Genomic DNA, 8,031 nt, shown 5'->3' on the forward strand with positions numbered 1-8,031 from the left:
GGCCCGGCTGGGGCGAGGTCGAAGGGCGGGGTGGGAAGGACACGTGTGCCCACTGCAAGGTGCAGGCAACACCGGGAGGCACGACACCCAGAAGCGCAGGGTGCTGAAATCAGGGATCCAACCAGGCGCGTCAGTCCCCTCTCAAGGCTCTGTGGATGCGAGGGCGGCTTCTTCAGGCCTCCAGGTCCACCACGAAAAACCCGCGGGCATCACAGCTGGAGCTTCCAGGTGCCCCAGGCTGGAGAATTGGTCAGGGCGATTGTGGTTGCCACTCTCCTAGGCTGGCTCAGCAGGGCACAAGCCACCACCTGCTGTCCTCACCTGAAGGCATCTTGATGGGGCTGAGAGCCCACATCCAGCAGGCGAGCCTCAGTGCTCAGGGCCATGGTCTTGGGTCTGCACCTTGTTGCCAGCCCCTCACACATATGGCAGCATCACACATATGGCTCCTTCTACCAACCGCCACTAATTACCATTTGGACATTCCATCACAGTGTTCTCAAGAAGAAAGATGCAAACAAACACGAAAAGAATGAAATTTAAAATCTTTTTTATCAGGTTGGAGAGATGGCTTGGTGGTTAAGAGCGCTGCTTCTCCATTGCTCCCAAGTTCAATTCCCAGCAACCACATGGTGACCCACAACTATCTGTAGTGGGATCCAATGCCCTCCTCTGTCTGAAGCTCTCTTCTGAGATGCAGGCACACTCGCAAACAGAGTGGTCATGTACATAAATAAATAAATCTTTAAAAATAAAACCTTCTAATCAGTTAATGTATCTACATCTAGAAGCTAGAAAAGGGTCACAGCACTATTAAAAATAACTCAGAAATAGTAAAGGGATGTACGAGAGTCACAAAATTCACTGGGCAAGATGGTGTATACCTGCAATCCCAACACTCACAAGGCTGAGGTAGGTGGATTGCCTTGAGTTCAAGGCTAGACTAAAGTGTGTGACCTTGTATTAGAAAACAAAACAATTGGGGAGGGGATGGAGAGAGAGACAGAGAGACAGAGAGACAGAAGAGACAGAGAGACAGAGAGACAGAGAAAGATGGAGAGGGAGACAGAGACAGAGAGCCAGCGCCAGAGAGAGACAGAGACAGAGAGAGACAGAGAGAGAGAGAGACAGAGAGAGAGCTTGATGTCATTTCCTGCACTGATGACAAGCTACTGAAGAATGTGAATGTCTCCTATCAAGCACAGAGAGTGCTAATGACAGAATGGGTTTCTTATTAAGATATCATAAAATGTAGATGGAAAAGTAAAGGAATGTATAATAAATAAAAGAGAAATCCTAAATTTGGAAAGCCTAAATTTAGAAGACTGTATAAGTTTAAGTCATAGGGGAGGGGATGAGACGATGTGGGGGGAGAGAATAATCACAATAAATTATATATGTGTATGAAAATGTTAACTAAGAGCAACCAATGAAAAGAGAAAAGCAGGTTTGTTTACGATGAAATTGAGTTCCCATATGACACTATATAACATATTGTGAATGGATTATATGGATTATCTGCAATAAAAAAATCAATTGTTATTAAAGATGTGGTTGTGTTCATATTAATTTCAAGTGTTTTAAATTCTTTTTTTATTTGCTTATTTATTGATTGATTTTTTTTAAGATAGGGTTTTCTTAAGTAGACCAGGTTGACTCAAAAAAGAGATCAACCTGCCTAAGCCTCCAAAGAGTTAGGATCAAAAGTGTATACACACACATGAAATTTACATTCTTAAAGTCATAAAAAATAACAGCTATCAACTTGGTACAATTTTTGAACAGTGATCAAGTGAATAGAAATATCAGAAACACATGTAAGGCATTAGGTTACTGTTGTTAAAAGGATCTTGAGCAGCATATATAATTCAAATCATCCAGGAGATACATTGTGAAAAACAACATGAAACTGGGTAAAGATGATTTAAATTTTTTAATCTATTAAAAATTTTAAAGTGCATTCGATATGAAAGCTCTAAGTGATATACTTCACACTTTTGCTTATATACCATCTTCAATTTTATGTGCATTCTGCAAATATTGTCCATGTTTATTCAGGCTCTTAATATTTCCCCATGACTGATAACATTCACAGAACTCATATTGAGTACACTGTATATGTTGAGGTATAATAGAATTGTATTCTACACAGTATAGCATAGAAATATGTATACATAACTTCCCATATGTGTGTATATACATATGTAAATGGCTCAAGAAAATGAGTATCCCTTTATCATTGTGGTATTATTGTCATCAAAATCCTGAGAACATTGAAATGGCATCAAATAGTGACCAGATCGGCAAAAAAATCCACAAAATAAAACTCATATTAAGAATCTAACAATATTAGCAAAAGATGCAAAAATATTAAAGTCTCAATGAAATAAAAAGCCCAGATGAAATATTGTAAAATATTTTCTCAACTCTAGGATAATGTATTTTTGTAAAACTATCAATAAAAGGCCTGAATTTTGAAGAAATCAAAAGTAGTACAGTATAATTATGCAGTGGTCAATATTGATGCATACCATTTTTACATATCTGCATAAACTGTCTTTCTTTTATTCCGTGGTCTACCATCGAACTCGGATAGATTTATGGGGAACCATTATATTGTAGACTTAAACTGGATTAATTTCGGAGTGAGTAAGTCATATTTTGGTAAAGTTGCTTTAAAAATAAACCATTTGATATTAGTACGGCAAATAATTCTCCCTGAAGGAAAAACCAGACACCAAGAACCTAGACCACTGCTGTCCAGGAGAAATTTCTAGATGATAGAAATATTCTATATCTGCGGTGTTTCTGGCTATGGATTCTGGCTGGCTGTTTGCCTCCTGGTTTGCCTGCTGTGACTAAAGAGGCAGATTTTAGTTCTAAGTTTAGTTCATCTCAAATAGCCATGTGTGACCAGTGGGTGCCATTTGGACAGTGTAGCCACAGAAAACTGAAGCAGTGTAACCAAAGACTCACCTAGGAGTCAGTTGACCTCCTAGAAGTGACTTGGGAAAACGCTGGCAGTGATAGCCTCTTGGGGAGCTCAGCTTCACCAAAAGCAAACTGTGAATCCTTTACTCTTCTACAATACTCATAATGCAACTGGTCTCACACCCACCCCAACTCTCACCAAAGACACTTGAGAGGGAGCTGAACCCACTGTGTGCTTTAGATTTCAGTTTAGAAAGTACTTCCTTCAAAGTGGAGCAGACTGAGATTGCCAAGTCCTTTGTGTGGCTCCAGGGACTTGGGCCTGACCAGGGATGAGGAGGAAATGAAGAATGACATTGGACACACATACATGGGGAAGGCTGGGTCCGTGGGCTGGAGAAAATGCAGCATCCCAGAAGCTCAGCATGTTTATTGTATAGAGCTGGCCAGGAAGCAGGGCTGTTGCACAGGGCAGCAAGGAGGTGGGCATTACATGCAGATAAACAAGTAGGGGAGGACTATGCATATGCAACTGACAAGGGGCAGATTTAGCTAATCTCAGTAGGAGCAGTCTGTGCAGGGAGCAGTCTTCACGCTGTAAATATCCAGATGGGGCCAGGGAGAAAGGTAGAGTAGACTTTTTCTGCACACACTATCAACACCATCCTGAGAAGGCTTTGTCATGTCCCTGAGCCTCAAGGGGCATGGGGGCCTTTGCATTTTCCCCATGGATAAATGGCTTTGGGTCCAAGGCATGGTCATATCATGTTTACAGCACACATCCACTTAGGGCTGTACTTCCTCAGGGCTTCCTCTGCTCCCACAGTGAGATCTCAAAAGAAAAACAGAAACCAAACAAAGAAAAAATGTGCTCAGTGAACTGGTTAATTCCCTTAACTGTACAGATCCAGTGTCCTAAGTCTAGGACTTCCTCCAAGGCTACAGAAAATCCTGTGGACCTAAAATAAGCAAAAAACAAACAAACAAACAAAAAGAAAACCAAAAAACAAAACAAAAACAAAAAACGAACAAAGACCCTTGCGCCCCCCCCCCAAAAAAAAATGAATGGGAGAAAAAATTATTAAAGGTTTTCATAGAAAAATGTTTAAGAAAAACACACGGGAATTTACTTAATATAGTTAGTGTGCTGAGATGTGAGGCCCACTCACATCAGGCAGCATTTGGAAGTCTCAGAGAACTTAACAGAAGAGGACTCCTAATTATTCTTTGTGACCACTCTCCACATACTACTCACAGCTTAATACTAACCTTCATAATTGAGTTGGGGACAATATTCACCATAGCAGATAATTGAAGCATTAGTGCACACAGGCACAGACACAGACACACACACACACTCATACATACACTCACACACGCACACACACACAAAACACACACACTCACACGCATACACACACACTCACACCTGCATACACACTCACACACATACACACACAGACACACAGACACTCACACACACAAGTACACACACATACACACACACTCACACATACACATAATACACACACAAAACACATACAAAACACACACACTCAGGAGCACACACAAGAGAAATGTATATTCTATGAAGTTTCTTGGCATATTTTTATTTGTAATCCTCAATGCTTTAGTATTCTTGGTTTTGCTTAAAGGGGGGGAAAGTCAGGCTTCATTTTCCCCCTTTTGAAATGACAGATATCTGTGTGTTAAACATACTCTCATGGCTGTCCAGGCTGCCTCGGCCTATCTGACAGCATCCAGGTCACTGTGGTCAGGACCACAGTGCTCTTCTTATTGGCAACTGGTTTGCATCACAAGAGTTTTCCACATCCTTACCAATATTAGAAGTTTTGTGACACAAGCAGCTTGAGAAACAGTAAAATTATTGTGGTTTTGCCTTTCTGGAGGACATTAAAATTTACATGTTTTGCATATTGCTTTTTTTCTTAGCATTTAGTCCTGCTTTAGTGCTGTTCAAATGTGGCCATGCAGCCAGCATCCCTTTGCTCCAGGCTCTCAGCACCCCATTCCCATCACTGATCTGATGCATACTTGGTCCCAGAGATGGGCAGCAGAGGGACTTGACACACAGCATCCACTCTGCTCCACTGCTTTGCTTTTTGTAAATTCTTTACAATGGCTATTTCTTGATTTATTATTAAATAATAATAAATCTTGACTTTTCTTGACATTTTGACATAGGATCTTATTAGGCAGCCCAGGCTGGCCTTGATTTCCCAATTCTCTGGCCTTAGTCTTCCACCATTCCCTGATTCTCAGTTTGTTACTAGAGGTAGTTATACAGCCCCATTTCCAAATCAAATGTTCTTCTGGCTTTATTACTTTGCCCTTTCCACAGACTTTTATTAATTATGCAAAGTAGATGATGTTTAATGTTTAAATACTAGATATATTAACTCGTCAGTCCCCAAGACAACTCTGTGAATTAACACTCGTTATCATCCTCACTGTGCAGATAAGGGAAATGAGTCACACAAAGGTAAAATAACTTCTCCAGGTTGAACATCCAATGGATGTGAGAGCCAAGCTTTGAGTCCAACTACAAAGTAGATCGGCCTATAATGTGTCTGCTGCTGCTGTATATTCAAATGGTAAATTCTGTACCCTAAGGTCTGGTTGCTCCAAGACAAGGAGATCCTCATGTATACCAGATTTTCTTTTTTTTTTTTTTGCCTCCTAAGTTACCCCTGATTGGTTAATAAAATCCCTACAACATGGGCTGGGCAGAAGAGAGGGGACAGAGCAAAGTTTCCCTGGGCCTGGGGGCTCAGGCAGGGTCCACGAGGAGAAGGAAAGGACATGGAGGAGAAAGAAGGAGACACCACCCCATACGGTAGGTGGATCGTGAGTGTATTGCCATGAGGGGCAGCCTGTCAGAACAGGAGTGGCCCAGGTAGAGCATGGCAAGCAATACCTCAGGGTTATTTAGAGGGAAGCAGAAAAAATAGCACAGAGGGTTGATGTCTGCCCAGTTCTAGTATTTTAAAGCTTATTATAAATCTAAAAGTTTTGTGTCTTTTATTTGGGAACTAAATGATCTACGGTGGGGTAGAAACCCCCTTATAATATTTACTGTAGCAACGGCCACTCAATTATTGTGGTATTTTAAATATAACACACATTGAATTTTACAATTCAGATGCGAGGCTTTGTATATTTCCAATGTGACTGTACACCTGAGGTCATGTCTAGGTATAGAGACATAACATGGCAGAAATACCTAGAACATTTTAAGGTCACCACACCGACCAAATGAAAGCCACAGGCTATACAGAATAGGATGGATGAGGAGAAGGCTTAGTGCTCTCTGGAGTCCCCTTCCCTAGTCTTGGGATAAGACTTCCAGTAAGCCAAGACCATATTCCTCTTTCATTTCTCAAGGATCCAGGGGAAGACCCAGATATATGATTTATTGCCTGCAGGGTTTTATTTTTCTGCAAGCGCTGACCTGTTTGAGGACTTGTCAAGGGTAAGCACTGTCAGAGGAAGGCCAGCATATGAATTCTGTATAACTCTGCTCTGACAGCATGTAGCACAATCCTATCAAGTACTGGAAGCCTTGCTGGAAAGATTAATCAAACTCTAGGATCAAAAGGAAGCAACCCGAGGGCCACATGGCTGTAAATCAAGTCTGAAACCATAGCCCATTATGGAAGTTCATCCTTGGATCTTATGTCAAACAGCGTTAGCATCCAAAAGAAACACAAAATTGAAATTGCAAGGTGACGGGTAATGACCCCATGGCAAGAATATCTAAGTCATGTGGAAAGATCCCAGTGCAAAGACATGTAGCAAAGATACTGAAAGAGTGTACCCCAAAACGGGGAGCCCCGTCTCTTGCTCTGATCGCGGGCTGTGGTGCCCCCAGGAATCACGAGTAGCCATTCTTGATGTAACAGCAAGAGGTAGCTTTTATTAAGGAGATCCCGGGTCTTAGCGGGATCCCGGGTCGATACGTATCTCACACAGGAGACAGAGGAATCAACCCCGAGCCTCCAACCTGGGGGGTTTATATAGGGAGGTTAGGGACATTTGCCCGGTTACACATGATTGGTCAATTCAAGTGGTGCACAGTTACTTTCGGCGCGAAATTACATCAGCAAGGAGTACGTGCTCCCTAGCAGCTCGGCAGGCAGGTAGGGTGGCTCATCTCACTCAGGGGGGTGAAGGAAGGGGAGGGAGTGGCTACTGATGGTCAATGTCCTTGGGGCTGGTAGCGGGTCCGGCAAGTCCTATCTCTGGCTCTCCCTCAGGCACGTCCGGCCCTGCACATCCGGACTCTGACAATGAGTAACCTTTTAAAAACTCTAGTTCTACATTGCCCACTTCTTTTTTTTTGTTAATAGTTCTAATCTTAGAACTTCATGGAGAACTCAGCTTCATCTAGCATAACAGCTTGGTATTGTTGTCTTAACATGAGGATTCTAATCTGGACACTATCTAAGCCTATACACCAAGGTCATGACTAGCTTTTAGAACTTCTAAGCTTATACAGACTGTGATCCCTGAGGCACGGTCCCAAGAAGTATTAAGAGTAGTAACATATGCAATGTTACATCATTTGTAATGGAAATCAAGCCTATCCCACACCTATCTTGATAGAACCCGGGACAAACATGACTGAATTTCCCTCTAGGTCCCAGCTCTCAGCCCCAACAGCTAGTACACGACTGGTGAGGGCTGAGAATTGACAGCTGTCAGGGTGGTCAGCAGCACCAGGTATGGTCCTTTCCAGCGAGGCTCGAGTGTCTGGGCTCAGTGTAGCTGCAGTCTCCGACCTGGAACTGATGGGATGTCTCAGGGGTCTCCGGGGCATAGGCTGCTGTCAGCTGTGAGCAGATTTCTTTCTGTATCACCTGTAGGTCTTTTAGCCTGGCACACAAATCATTATTACTATGGCACTATGACGTGTTGGTTCAGTAACATCATCTAATACAGTCAGGGGGGCTGAGGCCCCATATAAGATCTCAAAGGGGGTAAGGCTGAATCTGGAAGGGGTATTTCTTGCTCTGAAGAGAGCAAGAGGGAAGGAGTGTCACCCAGTCTGCGCCAGTCTCCATGGTTAATTTAATTTGG

Source organism: Rattus norvegicus, chromosome 9 (assembly GCF_021556685.1).
Source record: "Rattus norvegicus strain SHRSP/BbbUtx chromosome 9, alternate assembly SHRSP_T2T, whole genome shotgun sequence".
Lineage (NCBI taxonomy): Eukaryota > Metazoa > Chordata > Mammalia > Rodentia > Muridae > Rattus > Rattus norvegicus.